The 16,578-nt window shown below is 41.1% G+C and overlaps 1 protein-coding gene across 2 annotated transcripts in view; it reads right to left on the reverse strand.

Moving 5' to 3' along the window:
• The window catches only part of TMEM108 (transmembrane protein 108), a 357,015-nt gene extending 340,831 nt beyond the window's left edge, over positions 1-16,184 (reverse strand). For both annotated transcript variants that reach the window (XM_032266352.1, XM_032266351.1), the window contains exons 1-2: positions 16,037-16,184; positions 8,801-8,919 (exon numbers count right to left, since the gene is read on the reverse strand). The gene's annotated coding sequence lies outside the window, so the exon portion shown is untranslated. The remainder of the gene's footprint in view (positions 1-8,800; positions 8,920-16,036) is intronic.
• Positions 16,185-16,578: the final 394 nt, after the last annotated feature.

Below are 16,578 nucleotides of genomic sequence, written 5' to 3' on the forward strand. Positions count from 1 at the left end.
TCTCCTATCCAGCCAAACTAAGCTTCATAAGTGAAGGAAAAATAAAATCCTTTGGGAACATGCAAGTACTCAGAGATTTCATCACCACCAGGCCAGCTCTACAAGAGCTCCTGAAAGAGGCTCTACACATATAAAGGAACAACAAGTACCAGCTCAACTAAAGGGCAAAACACCCAGCTAGCACCAAAATGGCAGTGTCAGATTCACACATATCAATATTAACCCTAAATGTAAATGGACTAAATGCCCCAATCAAAAGACAGAGACTGGCAAACTGGATAAAAAGCCAAAATCCATCGGTGTGCTGTATCCAGGAAACCCATCTCACATGCAAGGATACACAAAGGCTCAAAATAAAGGGATGGAAGAAGATTTACCAAGCAAATGGAGAGCAAAAAAAAGCAGGAGTTGCAATTCTCATCTCTGATAAATTAGACTTTAAAGCAGCAAAGATCAAAAGAGACAAAGAAGGACATTACATAATGGTAAAAGGATCTATCCAACAAGAAGAGCTAACGATCCTAAATGTATACGCACCCAATACAGGAGTGCCCAGATACATAAGGCAAGTTCTTAATGACTTACAAAGAGACTTAGACTCCCACACAATAATAGTGGGAGACTTTAACACCCCATTGTCAATATTAGACAGATCAACCAGACAGAAAATTAACAAGGATATCCAGGACTTGAACTCAGACCTGGACCAAGCAAACCTAAAAGACATTTACAGAACTCTCCACCCCAAATCCACAGAATATACATTCTTCTCAGCACCACATCACACCTACTCTAAAATTGACCACATAATTGGAAGTAAATCACTCCTCAGCAAATGCAAAAGAACGGAAATCGTAACAAACAGTCTCTCAGACCATAGTGCAATCGAGTTAGGACTCAGAATTCAAAAACTAACCCAGAACCGCACAGCTTCATGGAAACTGAACAACTTGCTCTTGAATGTTGACTGGATAAACAATGAAATGAAGACAGAAATAAAGATGTTCTTTGAAACCAACGAGAATGAAGACACAACATACCAGAATCTCTGGGACACATTTAAAGCAGTCTCTAGAGGAAAATATATAGCAATAAGTGCCCACGTGAGAAGCAAGGAGAGATCAAAAATGACACTCTATCATCAAAACTGAAAGAGCTAGAGGAGCGAGATCAAAAAACCTCAAAGTCTAGCAGAAGACAAGAAATAGCTAAGATCAGAGAAGAACTGAAGGAGATAGAGACACAAAAAACCCTTCAAAAAATCAAAAAATCCAGGAGCTGGTTTTTTGAAAAGATCAACAAAATAGACCACTAGCCAGATTAATAAAAAAGAAAAGAGAGAATAACCAAATTGATGCAATAAAAAACGATAAAGGGGATATCACCACAGATTCCACAGAAATTCAAACCATCATCAGAGATTATTATAAACAACTCTATGCACACAAACTAATAAACCTGGAAGAAATGGATAAATTCCTGGACACTTGCCTCCTCCCAAGCCTAAACCAGGAAGAAGCCAAAACCCTGAACAGACCCATAACAAGGTCTGAAGTGGAGGCAGCAATTAAGAGCTTACCACACAAAAAAAGCCCAGGTCCAGACGGGTTCACAGCCGAATTCTATCAGACATACAAAGAGGAGCTGGTACCATTCCTTCTGAAACTATTCCAAACAATCCAAAAAGAGGGAATTCTTCCCAAATCATTTTATAAGACCAACATCATCCTGATTCCAAAACCCGGCAGTGACTCAACAAGAAAAGAAAACTTCAGGCCAATATCCATGATGAACATAGATGCAAAAATCTTCAATAAAATACTGACAAGCTGATTGCAACAGCACATCAAAAAGCTTATCCACCATGATCAAGTAGGCTTCATCCTGGGGATGCAAGGCTGGTTCAACATACGCAAGTCTATAAACGTAATTCATCACACAAACAGAACCAAAGACAAAAACCACATGATTATCTCAATTGATGCAGAGAAGGCCTTTGACAAAATTCAACAGTCCTTTATGCTAAAAACACTCAATAAGCTAGGTATTGATAGAACGTATCTCAAAATAATAAAAGGTATTTATGACAAACCAACAGGCAATATCATACTGAATGGGCAAAAACTGGAAGCATTCCCCTTGAAATGTGGTACCAGACAAGGATGCCCTCTCTCACCACTGCTATTCAATATAGTATTAGAAGCTCTAGCCAGAGCAATCAGGCAAGAAAAAGAAATAAAGGGCATTCAAATAGGAAAGGAGGAAGTCAAATTGTCTCTATTTGCAGACAACATGATTGTATATCTAGAAGACCCCATCGTCTCAGCCCCAAATCTCCTGAAACTGATAAGCAAGTTCAGCAAAGTCTCAGGATACAAAATCAATGTGCAAAAATCACATGCATTCCCATACACCAATAATAGACTTAAAGAGAGCCAAATCAAGAACAAACGTCCATTCACAATTGCCACAAAGAGAATAAAATACCTAGGAATACAATTAACAAGGAATGTAAAGGACCTCTTCAAGGAGAACTACAAGCCACTGCTCAACGAAATAAGAGAGGACACAAACAGATGGAGAAACATTCCATGTTCATTGTTAGGAAGAATCAATATCGTGAAAATGGCCATACTGCCCAAAGTAATTTACAGATTCAATGCTATCCCCATCAAGCTACCAATGAGCTTCTTCACAGACCTGGAAAAAATCACCTTAAACTTCATATGGAACCAAAAGAGAGCCCGCATAGCCAAGTCAATTCTAAGCCAAAAGAACAAAATGGGAGGCATCACACTACTAGACTTCAAACTATACTACAAGGCTACAGTAATCAAAACAGCATGGTACTGGTACCAAAACAGAGATATAGACCAATGGAACAGAACAGAGGTCTCGGAGGCAACACAACATATCTACAATTATCTGATATTTGACAAACCAGACAAAAACAAGCAATAGGGAAAGGATTCCCTGTTCAATAAATGGTGTTGGGAAAGCTGGCTAGCCATGTGCAGAAAGCAGAAACTGGACCCCTTCCTGACACCTTACACTAAAATTAACTCCAGATGGATTAAAGACTTACACATAAGACATAACACCATAAAAACCCTAGAAGAAAATCTAGGCAAAACCATTCAGGACATAGGTGTAGGCAAGGACTTCAAAACACCAAAAGCATTGATAGCAAAAGCCAAAATAGACAAATGGGACCTAATCAAACTCCACAGCTTCTGCACAGCAAAAGAAACAGTCATTAGAGTGAATTGGCAACCAACAGAATGGGAAAAAGTTTTTGCAGTTTACCCATCTGACAAAGGGCTGATATCCAGAATTCACAAAGAACTAAAACTGATTTACAAGAAAAAAACTAACAAGCCCATTCAAAAGTGGGCGAAGGATGTGAACAGACACTTTACAAAAGAAGACATACATGGGGCCAACAAACATATGAAAAAATGCTCATCATCACTGGTCATCAGAGAAATGCAAATCAAAACAACATTGAGATACCATCTCACGCCAGTTAGAATGGCGATCATTAAAAAATCTGGAGACAACAGATGCTGGAGAGGATGTGGAGAAATAGGAACACTATTGCAGTGTTGGTGGAAGTGTAAATTAGTTCAACCATTGTGGAAGACAGTGTGGCGATTCCGCAAGGGCCTAGAAATAGAAATTCCATTTGACCCAGCAATCCCATTGCTGGGTATATATCCAAAGGATTACAAATCGTTCTACTATAAGGACACGTGCACACGAATGTTCATTGCAGCACTGTTTACAATAGCAAAGACCTGGAACCAACCCAAATGCCCATCGACGATAGACTGGATAGGGAAAATGTGGCATATATACACCATGGAATATTATGCAGCCATCAAAAGCGATGAGTTTGTGTCCTTTGTAGGGACATGGATGAACCTGGAAACCATCATTCTCAGCAAACTGACAGAAGAGCAGAAGATCAAACACCGCATGTTCTCACTCATAGGCGGGTGTTGAACAATGAGAACACATGGACACAGGGAGGGGAGCACTACACACTGGGGTCAGTTGGGGGGAAATAGGGGAGGGACGATGGGGGGTGGGGAGCTGGGGAGAGATAGCAAGGGGAGAAATGCCAGATGCAGGTGATGGGGAGGAAGGCAGCAAATCACACTGCCACGTGTGTACCTATGCAACAATTTTGCATGTTCTTCACATGTACCCCAAAACCTAAAATGCAATAAAATAAATAAATGGGGGAAAAAAAAAAAAGACAGAACATGAATGATTTTTAGGGCAGTGAAAATACTTGTATACTATAATGATGAATTTATGTGATTATATATTGGTCTAAAACCAAAGAATTTACATCAAGAATATACCCTAAAGTAAACTATAAACTTTGGGTGATTATGATGTGTCAATGTAGGTTTATCAGTTCTAACAAGCGTGCCATTCTGGTGGGTGATGTTGTCAAAGCAGGGAGGCCACACATGTCCAGGGCGTAAGAAGAGTAGGAGATATGTGGGAAATCTGTATATTCCTATCAATTTTGCTTGAATTTAAAACTGTTCAAATAAATAAGTGAATAAAGTATTTTTAAAGAAAGAGGGAGACAGAGGGAGGGAAGGAAAGGAAGAAGGGAGGAAAGGATGGGAAGGAGAGAGGGGAGGGAGGGAACAAACGAACAAGCAATGCATCCATCAAAAAGTAAAACAGCAGAGTCAAGACTATTCAAGGATCAAGTCCAAGCTCTATCCACCTCCTTCCCCTCAATTCCAGCTTATTGCCACAAGCGCCTTATTCCCATTCCCTCTCCCATCCACAAGAATCTTGGGCTCAGGTAACTTTAAATTATATCTTTTAAAAATAGTGTGTCTATATTTCCACATCTTTTCACTTGTTCTAATTGTGATAATTTCTGAGCAACTAATATTGGTAATAATACATAATATCAACTGAAAATTCTTCAATGTTGCCAAAGGGTCTAATTACTAAATCTATGCTGTAATATGTCTGTTGGAAAATTTGCTTTAGAGACTAATTCTTCAGGGGATAACTCCTCAGCAGTGATGTTTGTGTATTAATACCCTCTTATGAAACACTTTTGTGAGCCAAGCTGGGAATTAGAAGAAGGGGAGGTGAAAATTCTCTTGCCACCTCTTCCAGACTATTTGTAAAGCTCTAGGCAGTATCAAAAGAGACATCTTGCACAAACAAGCCTTACCACAAAGGGTCAGGGCATAGAAAGACCAAATGGAAAGAGACAGCTCAGCAGCCTTGGACTAAAGGGCAAATATTTCAGAGGCTATGGATTTGATTATGTCAGAGATAGACCCATGGCACTTTTTGTAGCAGACAGATGCCGCAGCAAGATATACTCACAGACTGAAAGTTTCCCCAGGATGGAGAAGCCCAAAATTCAATTGTTTTAAATAAGTTGAGGTGTTGTTACAACAAGAGCATACTGTCACTTTAAATGTAAGTTTCTGACAAATGGGGGTCTTTACAAGCTAAAGCAGTGCTGTCCAACAGGTTTCTCTGATGATAGACATGCTCCATATCTGCAATGTCCAATATGGCAGGCACTAACCATGTGTGGCTACAGAGCACTTGAAATGTAGCCAGTGCAATGAAGAACTGAATTTCAATTTAATTTTAATTAATTTAAATAAAAGCCACATATGGCTAGTGGCTACTATATTAGACAATGCAGGAAAAGGCTTAAGGCATCCTTTGAGAAAATAATCCAAGAGGTTATCATAAGAAAATCTTATATATGTTTTGACCATCTTGAAAAATACTTTCTCTGTGCCCTCCCAACCAAACACACACACACACACCATTTGTAAGAAGTCACTACATCAGAAACCACAAATAGAACAATGCTTCTCAAATCTTAGCATCCACCAGGATCACTGGGCATCTTGTTAAAACACAGGTTATTACACCCACTCCCAGAAATTCTGATTTAATAGGTCTGTACATTTCTAACAAGTATAAATGATTCTCATGTTGCTGGTTCAGAGCCCACATTTTGAGTAGTACTAGAATAAAAACTTGAACATTCAAACACCAGCTACTCCTACTAAAGTGGAGCTTCTTTCACTTTTCACCTCTCTTCTACACCAATGTGCCTCTTTCTTCAAGGTACATGGAATCTTTCTTAAACATTCTTGTAAGTTTTGCTTAATATCTAGGACTAAAAATGTATGAAGAATGCAAATAAGCAAGGCAAACTATCCATGACGGCTTTTCTACATAGTAGATCCAAGATAGAATGCATTTGTTGTCAACTTTGTAAGCAAGTCTAATAATCACAGAGACCAGAAACATGGCAAGGAGGAATATAAACCTGTCAGGACAGTTTACATCTAATGCATGCACTACCCTTGTTTTAGAGTTAAACTGAGCCTTTCTATTAAAATAATGTAGATTACTTCAGGTCAGAGTGGCCTGTTTGACCATTCCAACACATAAGTACTAGAAGTATCAAAAGAACATGTCATATTAAAACATTTTATTTATATTTATAACTCAAAGGGCACATATTAAAGATAACCCCTTTCGATATTCCTAAAGAAGAGAAGAAATAGAAATGTAAAAGTTTCTAGAATAAACACCAATTACTCCAAACATTCTCTGGTCTTTATTGCACTGCCTACAAAAACTGATCTGGACCAGCAGTCATATGGGAAGATAGTTTTCCTTTGAAGCCTATTTCTTTATGTCCTTTGCTCTATATATGAGTCACTTTAACATTAGAGGATCACCTTGTCAAATGCAATTTCCTTGACAGCTCTTTTGAACAGCCTTCTTTCTGCCTCATCCACTCTTTCCTTTTGTAACTTTGCAAAGGAAAGTCTTTATCCCAAATATATTATCACAATGAACCAGAACACGAAGCCTTTGAATAAACTCAGAATCCAGCACTGTTCATTATTTCCCATACCACAGACCTTCATCCTTCTTCAAACTCCCACAGTTCCTCAGGTAGTGCCATCACAAGAATTAAGAATTACCCTTGGGTTCTAGAAATTTGGGGAGACAAGTATTGTTTCTTAGATCCGACAGTGCCTCCAGTAGTCACACAGCACTATGTACATTAACCATTTAGCTATTTATGTGTGTATATTTTGCAGATAGGGAAACTGAAGCAAAATGAAGTTAAATGATTAAAAAATGATACCAGAAAAATTCAGAGCAAGATTAAATCACTATATTCCTTCAGCAGTGTTTCTCAACCAGGGGCAATTCTGCTCTCCAGGGGACATTTGGCAATGTCTGGAGACATTTTTGATGGTCAGAATCATGGAGGGAGATACTGGCATTTCATGGGTAGAGTTCAAAGACACTGCTGAACATCCTAAATTGCACAGGACAATCCACATGAGAATTGCCTGGCTCAAAGTGTCAATAGTGCATGGTTGAGAAACTAACTCTGGTCCACTGGCATCTCTAGCATTACATTATTTGGCCCCTAATAAATAAAGAATGGCTCCCTTTACAATGTAGTTCTTGTACAGTATTTACACAGAAACATTCCACCCAAGTGCTATTTATAACATGCTATACTTTCTACTTTTAAAATAGAGGATATACAGGAGACATAGAAGAAACCGAACAAAGTTAGCAAAGCCCAGCTCCTTTCTTTTAATGAGAAAACCTAGCAAAGCCCAACTCCTTTCCTTAGCAACCTCCAGGTGCTGAGCTATAGTCTGCATCTGGCTGCTCACCTGAACTCTTCCTCTGATGTACTTTGCAGCTGCCCTTTCTTTGCTTTATCCCCAAGCATGTCCATCACTTTAGAGTAATGATGATGAACATTTATTGGAATCTCCAGAGGTCTCCTCTTCTAATTGTCTATTTTGTTCAGTAAATTATACTCATTACTGAATCACATGAGGCACCTAAGGATATCAGCCTTTTCTGGGTGCCCTCTGTCTGAGCCTAGATAATGGGGCATTATTTAGCAAATGTTCAGCAGTACTGAGCCAAGCTGCTTAAAATAGCCGTTTAGTTTTCAGCTGAGTATGTTTCTTTAACCTCCTATACCTCGTTCCTAACCATCCTCAGCTCTTCTTAGATTTATATGAATCATTATTTTCTCTTCAAGGAGTCTGGTTTTAGTTTAAGCTCCAGAAGTTGGAGAGCTCAAAAAGCATGTGATGTCCTTTCCACACCAAACTGAATTTCTCCTTCTGGTCTCAAAAATCTGCAGCACCAGTGAAAATTCAAAGCCAGCTTTGGTTATAATGTTCCCAGTGCCCACACGCATTGTACTAAGGGCTGCAAATAGATGAGGCATGAATGGGCATGTGACTTCCAGTAATGCTAGATAAAATAAAATGGGCAAAACCATGTGCTTTGCTAGTGCTATTATCCACCAAACCTTTAAAAAGTGATTAATGAAGGAAAAGTTAAGCAAAGTAATCAAGAAAGAAGGAAGACTGTAGGTGAGGGAAATAAGAGCTACCGGAGTTAACATATGAAATGGCTATAAGAAAATGATAATCAAGTCCAGTTCCCTTCTCTACAGAGCTCCTTCCATATAAATCACACACTATATAAACTCATTAAAATTTCCTATTTTGAAATATTTCCATACACAAATTCCATCCCATTACCTTGGTCATGGTTTTCTCTTCACAATTGCTGATTTGCATAATATCTATGAGTTGAATCCAGAAAGGCTTTAGAAGCTTTTCAGACAGGGCATCACATTGCACTGACTCCAAGAGACAGATGAGACAAGAGCCTCTATGAATTGGAAAAGCAAGAAAAACAATGGCAGAGAATGCCTTTGCCTTACCCTGGAGTAGAGGGTGTGGAAGCCTTCAAACGCACTTACATCCTCATGACCCATCAGCTCTGCTGCATTTCACTGCTCATTCATTTCTGCATGTTGGATGACCACCAATCTATCACCAGCTGGCAAAGATGAAAATGAAAAAAATGCATTAGGCCAAAGGATCCACAACTTCAAGTCCTAAGCCACTGCTGAAGTGAATATGAGTAGACTACGTGCTTACCACATAAACCCAAACATGTATAATAGCTCAAGCTCAATACAAGTTTATTTCTGTTTCATGTATGCATACTGGACAGGGGAACATGTCAGTGGGGTGGACCTAATATAGTGATCCAGGTACCCAGGATGACAAAAGTTCTGCCATGTTTAAAACATCATTTCCAAGGTTGCCCTGTGGGTCCTCTCCATTCCAGTCAGCTAAGAATAGAAAACAGTATGGAGAAGCTTGCATGAACATTCTCTGTGCTTTTTTTTTCCTAGAAGTGGATCGCAATACTTTTCCACTTCCACCACATTCTTTTGGTTGGCTAAAACTCAATTACACAGTCACATTTAACCTAATGGGCTGCAGGGCAGTGACCAGACCCTATTGTACCAAAGTGACTCCAGTCCAATCATGAAGACAGCATTAAGCTTAGAGTAGAGGATTCTGAATGAGACCCTAGCACCGTAACTTTGACTTAGTTACTTAACTACTCTGAGTTTCAGTTTTCTCAACTGTAGAATACCTTTCCTCTCTTATAGGGCCAATGTAAGACTCAAAACGAAACAAAGCAGCACTTCAGAATTTTTTTTTTAAGAGACAGGGTCTCACTCTCATGTTCGGGTTAGAATACACTGTGTGATTACAGCTCACTGCAGATTTAAAACTCCTCAGCTCAAGTGATCCTCCTACCTCAGCCTCCTGAGTAGTTAGGGACATATACATGTGCCACCATGCCCAGCTCATTTTTTCTTAAATTTATGTAGGGATGGAGTCTTACTATGTTGTCCAGGGTGGTCTCAGACCCCTGGCCTCAAGCAATCCTCCTGCCTCAGCCTCCCAAAGCACCAATTTTACAGGCACAAGCCACCAACTTCTTGGACTTTAAGGTGCATGTGCATCCTCTAGGCATCTTGATAAAATGCAGGTTTGGATTTGGTAGGTCATGGCCAGAGAGTCTGCACTTCTAACCAGCTCCCACATAATACTGATGCTGCTATCCTTTGGCATTTTGAGTAGAAAATAGATAAAGGATTAGAGAATATTTTTGAAAACCATAAAGTGATTTGCAGATACAAAGATTATTCTGGCACTATCTGATTATAAATAAATTCCAAATTAGGCAGTATTTTTAGGATATGTGTAGTCTGGGTACCAGGTACAATTTCTTAGAGTCACAGGATTTTGGAACAGGAAACAATTTAAGTAGTCACTACTTTCTCCCCTTATTTTCCAAACAAGGAAACAAGCTCAGAGAAGTCAATCATGCCCCCAAAATCTCACAATAACTCAGCAATGTGCTTGATTAGAATGCAGATATTTGACATTACATAATAAATTAGGTTATTACATAAACCCAATTATAATCATCTAAAGAAGAAAAGGTAATTTTTATTCTTCTACTAAAGCAAGGATATTACTTTGGCCAAAAAGGTACATAGTCAAAAAGGTGACAGCATGTAAATTCACCAACATGGGTCACCATAGTACCAAAAGTAGGCAAAGTGTCACAGGACACAGTACAAGAGATTTTCAATCAAATATTCTTCAGACTTTAAAAATTTTGCATTTTTTTAAACAGGGATTTTTATTTCCAATATACACAAACTCCCAGTCACTCCTATTTGGAAACCATTAGGAAAAGAGAGAATTTAGGATTGCAAATAAAAAAGAATAATAATTAGCCAACAACGAGCAGCAATTTCTGTAGTAAACCCCGGGTACAAATAAAGGAACGTAAGGATTTTCTAAAATTCGTAGCATGTAAATTATTTTGTATCTCTGAGATCATGGTGGATTCCAGGTGCATAGAGTTGAACATGAGGTGTAGTACCTCGAAAGTAAAAAACTCCAAGTCATGAATTTGAAAGTAAATGAACATCTGGAAATCAAGTCAGACTGGGGGAGAAGGGAGACTCTTAGGATGCATGTCATCGCCAACAAAGCAACATGAATTTGAAAATGTTTTGGTAAAATTAGAAAAGAGTACTTATTGGGGAAGAAATGAGAATGGAAATCAATACTCACATATCCATTATTAATTTTAAAAAGGCTATTATTAGCATCTCCATTTAGTGAGCAATTTTTTACAAAGTAAAAATGTTCCTACAAACTTCAGTAAATTTACCCCATGCCTTGCCCCCAAGACTCTTCCACCCTAATGTCTTTTAGCTCCTCAGACAAGAATTCAAAATTCTTACCCTATTTTGTGTGTGTGTGTGTGTGCCACAGATCTCTTTTGTAGTCTGCTGAAGCCAAAGAACCCCCTTCTCAGAATGTGTGAAATGTATAAGATAAAATACATAAGATTACAAAGGAAGTGAATTATATGAAAGATTATCCTATCCACAGAGATCCTGGGGAGTCCAGGGACCCAACATAAGAACAACTAATTGGGGAATGACTCTTCTAGGACGATGAAAGTTTTTTCTTACAAGAAACAGCATATACAGAAAAGTTTTAAAAGCCTCAAGATGCATAGTAAAGAATCCTGCTTGCAATCAATCAGTGAAGAAAAGAATGAGCTGCAAAGAGAAGCCTGACCTTGAACTTCTGCCAAAACTCATAGCTATTCATGCTGTTGCTTTAAAGCCCTACATTAAGGAATTACTCAGAAAATTTTCTTGGCCCCAGCCCTGTAGACACAGCATATTCTTTGGCCTGATGGCAGATGAAATAAAGCAGCATTGGAGAAAGGAAAACTATACTGAGTCCTGAGCTTGCATCCCAGTCCTTTAACTAGTGCACTGCCACTAACTGGCTCTGTTACTTTAGTCAAGTCACTCAACTCTGAATGGAACTATCTACAAATTGGGAAGGATAAGTTAAATCGTCTTCAAGGGTTTCTTCCTACTCTGAACTGTTAGGATCCTAAAATAATGCACAACCATTTCTCTAGGAGGAAACTTTAACAAGACTTCTTTTTGCCTTAAGCTCACAATATGAAAATATTGTCTAAATATTTTTTGGAGTCTTCAAAAATACCTTATCAGTATCACCTAACCATAGAACTTTAGACTTGGAAGAGATTTTAAGAGACATCCACCATCTCATCAATCTCAGCGGGCAGGTTAGAAAGTAAGGTTCAGAAAGGTGAATAGATTTATTTTTAGTCACATAATGAGATGGCATTAATGGACTGTTGGGCCTACTGCTATCTAGCACAAAGAGGATTTTAGTATTCATCATTGGTAGTAAAGACAAGCTCATCAGTTCACTTGCAGAGATAGAAAGAAACCACAAATAAGCTAAGCCATAGGATGGGAACTACACAAAGCTGGTGACTGGGGTAATGGCACCTAGAGGCAGCATTCTATACCTTGGGCAGGGTCAAAGCTGGGGCCCTCATTATACACTATAATCTTCCCAACTCAACGAATAGTAAATAACAGCTAAAGAACAAAGAATAGTTATTTCAAAAGAGGTGGATGGATGAATTAACCCTAACTAACGATATCACTAATACCAAAGCACAAGTTTGGTGTTACTAACATCATATTGAAAGATCAGCATTAACTAAGAAAATCTAAAAACACTTGTCAGAAATTTTCAAGTTTTAGAAGAAACTAATTCAGCATTACTTTGACCTATTTTCTGTGGACAGCCCTGAAATATAGTGACTACTTTATCAGCACTATTTTTACTAATACTCTCGCTGCCATCTTCAGAGCAGATACTTACCAGCTACTGTTCAGGTTTAAAAGTCACATGCACATTTCTACAGTGTATAAACTAGCTTTACATGCAAATAATTACAAACGATGAAGTTGTTGGAAATTGTGATCAAGTCATGGTTATGTTTAATTAGCCAACAATATGTATGGCAAGTGCTTTTAAAGCCTATACTATGATGCTTGTCAGTTTACTCTCTGCCTTCTCTCTTCAGAAACACACATGCACCCTCAATGTAATCACATCCATTCCTCAATCCCCACGATACACATTGTTCCTACCTTATGTAAACAGTTATGGCTTTCACAACTATTTTCTTTGAGATTTTGAGGGCTGACGTCGTCTTTCAAAATCTTCTGACTAGAGGCTACATACTGCTGGTTTTCCAGCTCCGTAGTTCAGCTCCTCCAGGAATTCCCAGAGGCAGCAGTGCCATCTACTGGTAAGGAGGTTACAGCTTGTTTTCTGGGAGTCTAGGGGGTAACATGAGCCAAGAACCTGAAGGAATTGCAGCCTAGATTTAGGTCTTTGTGAGCCCTTCTTTTCTCAAGCACATTATAAGCATAACTGATGCTTACAACCTGGGACATGTAACTACCACAGGAGCCTTCATCGTGTGAATGACAGGTCCTCTGGAAGTGATATAAAGCCAAGCCATGCTAGCCAATACTAGGCAGCTCTGCCTGGAAATGCCTCCTTAAGAATCCAAAAGCAGGCAGCAGAGCCTCACTGATTAGAACATTTCCTAGCTCTCCTCTTTCCCCAATGCTTTCCTATCAGATGATCTCACCCAGTGCCCCCACCTGTGGCACTGTTATCCAGCTGTATCTTACAGTATGTGTCCTAAGGTGCTCAGATCCTTCTCAATATGAAGGCTCTTATACTTACACAATGTGACACAGATCCTCCTCAAAGGACACTACTGCTTAGGCATGCAGGTCGGACTCTAATCTCTCTCATTCACTCTATCCTCCCCATCCCTGACCCAGGGGACAGAAACAACAGAAAGGAAATGATTTTGTTGTTGCTTTGAAAGCAACATTAGTGGGCTTTTATTTAATCAGAGAATAAAACCTTGTTCTATAGGTCACTGAAGTGCGTTGCTAGATGGACTAAGCCTGTCAATCTTTTTGTTGTCCCTTGCATAACTGAATCAGTGTTTCCCAATCTTTTCAAAATCCCTGCCTCCCTTCCACAGGCCAAACATTGCATACCCTTTGTGTAGTTTACAGAACAAAGATGAGTTTCTTTCCTCTGAAAATAAAAGTGTATACCCTTTCAAACTATGCCACCTACCTCACTCTCAGAATTCTTTTCTCCCCTCTCCTCCATGCCCGTGTGTATGTGTGTGTAAAATCTGGGCTAGTGCGGTGGCTCACACCTGTAAACTCAGCATTTGGGAGGCCGAGTCGGACGGATCACAAGGTCAAGAGTTCATGACCAGCCTGGCCAATATGGTGAAACCCTGTCTCTACTGAAAAATGCAAAAATTACCCAGGCATAGTGGCACACGCCTGTAGTCCCAGCTATTCAGGAGGTTGAGGCAGGAGAATCGCTTCAATCTGATAGGTGGAGGTTGCAGTGAGCCAAGATTGCACCACTGCACTCAAGCCTGGGCAACAGAGTGAGATTGTCTCAAAAAAACAAAAAACGACAACAACAACAACAAAACTGTGATAAAGTTTTAAATTTGGTTTGTGTGACAGTCTATCAGGTGACAACGTATATTTCACTTTACTACGGTCATTTGTGATATTCTGAATGACCTTTGCAGCAACTTCTTTCACTTTCATCTCAGAAAACCAACAAAAGTTGATTTGCTGTGGCCGATAAACCTGAATTTGATCCCCCTAACAAATTTAGGTGTTCCCTCTTTAAAAAATTACCTTGCCTAGTAATTTCTTAGCAAGTGTAGGCATTTCACAGGCATGGGGTGTGTTTTAGAGGTTTGAAATCAGGTAGTTTCCTAAAGAAACATGGTGTTGTACAGGAGTTACAACAGGCTTTGAAGGTATCAGGATGTCTCCAAGGAACAAGGCAGAGAGACCCTGTCTCATACCAGAAAGAGTTTTGAAGGAATTATGTGGAAACTCCAGAACACAGTAAAATCTTCATAATGAGTTGGTTAAACCATTTCTTACTGAGCAGATTACCAGGTATACCCAACAAATCAAGAAGTTAGTTAACCAGTGGAAAATTGAAGGGACTTTTTGTGTTTGCCTACGAGCTGTCTGGGGAAATGGAGGAGAGCTTAACCTGCTCTTAAGTTCCTGAACACACCTTCCCCTTTTTAAAGTATGGTTTAAAGGCAACAATCCCTCTCCCCTGATGCCCACACAAACCTCTTTTTGGCAGCCAAATGGTCTTAATCAAGCACACACTTTTCAAATAATTAAGGAGGTCTGAGTAGGTTTAGTTTAGACCCTGCCTTCCCTCTCCCTACAACCCAGTAACATGCTGAAAATAATTACCCTCCTGCGTAGCCCCAGAAAAACCTGATTACAGAAACTACAACCCCTCCTCCGAAAAAAACGTTATCTTCCTGAGGAAGAATCTTAGTGTGATGGTCTGGTCTGCAGTTCACTGCAGGCATTTCCCTCCTCATCATTTACCAGTCATCAGTTACGCTGTATCTGAAATCCCGTTTTGTAGCCTCTCATTTAGACCGGCTCCACCGGTGCCCAACTGCAAAAAAAAAAAAAAAAAGCCTCCGAACGAATCTCTGGATTCCTCCAGCAGGCTCAAAGCGTTCAATTTCGGTGAAACTCTGGGGTGAAAGCCGGCAGGTCCAGCGGGCAGAGCAAGCTCCCGGGCAGCACGGGGGCTTCGTCCCCGGCGAGGCCGCCCGCACCTGGGCAGAAGGGCTCTTCGCACAGCTGCGCTAGGAATTCAGCTTCGCTCGCGGCCGCCGGATTAGTTCGAGTTCCACGGGCTGGCCAAAGTGACACTACATTCCTTTTTCTTCGTTCTCCCATGTGACAGGTCCCCCTGCATTAAAGCCACCTCCTCCTCGGCCCCAGCCCAGGTTCAGCGCCCCTGACGCCCGCGCCCCACCACCCGCACCTTCCACCTGGGGAGGGGGCTCATGCCAGCATCCCTCCGGGCGGGAAACAAAGGCGGAGGCAGGGCTGCCAGGTGGGCAACTCCCCGCGGGCAGACCCGTCACCGCAGTGGGGAGGATGGGAAGGTGCCTGAGAGGATAGGAAAAGGGAAACCAAGGCAACCGGGACTGCATCCTCCCCGAAGCTGGGCTCCTGGGGCAAGCTGACCCCACACCTCCCCGTGCCCCGCCCAGCCCTGCCTAACCCGCCAGCCGGGACCCAGCATGGGAGGGACGGGGGCTGCCCCGCAGCGTCGCTTACCTCGGGAGAAGCGCTCCGGCTCCCTCCGACGGCTCAGGAGAAAGCCCCACCGCTCGCGCACGCGCTCTCGCGCACTCGCGCCTTCGCCCCTCCGGCCCCCGCGCGCGCCCCCCCGACCGGGCTCTGGCCCGCCCCAGCCTTGTCCGTCAGCGTCTGCGACAGCCAATCCGGTCGCACGGAAGGCCCATCGCCGGTCACGTGGTCAGGCCAGCCAATCACCAAATTGCCCTCGGCAGCGCCCGCTCCGATGTCCCTGGGGCTTCGGTTGCTACCTGGCACAGCCGGTGCGAGGCGGGCAGGAAGGGTTGAGTCTCTGTTTTCGGGGCTGAGTAGCACTCAGTTGATCAATTACCAGATCAACTGCCTTCTCAAATTCTAATATAAAAAAGAATCACTTGACTATCTTATGAAAATGCAGATTCTGATCCAGAAAGTCTGGGGTGAGGACCTGACACCCTGCATTTCTAATAAGCCCCCAGGTGGCGATAACGACACTCCTGGTCGGAGGTTCACGCTTTGAATTGCATCTGTCTGAAAGTGAT

The sequence above is a fragment of the Sapajus apella genome, unplaced genomic scaffold, assembly GCF_009761245.1.
Source record: "Sapajus apella isolate SASKATOON/1434 unplaced genomic scaffold, GSC_monkey_1.0 scaffold4, whole genome shotgun sequence".
Lineage (NCBI taxonomy): Eukaryota > Metazoa > Chordata > Mammalia > Primates > Cebidae > Sapajus > Sapajus apella.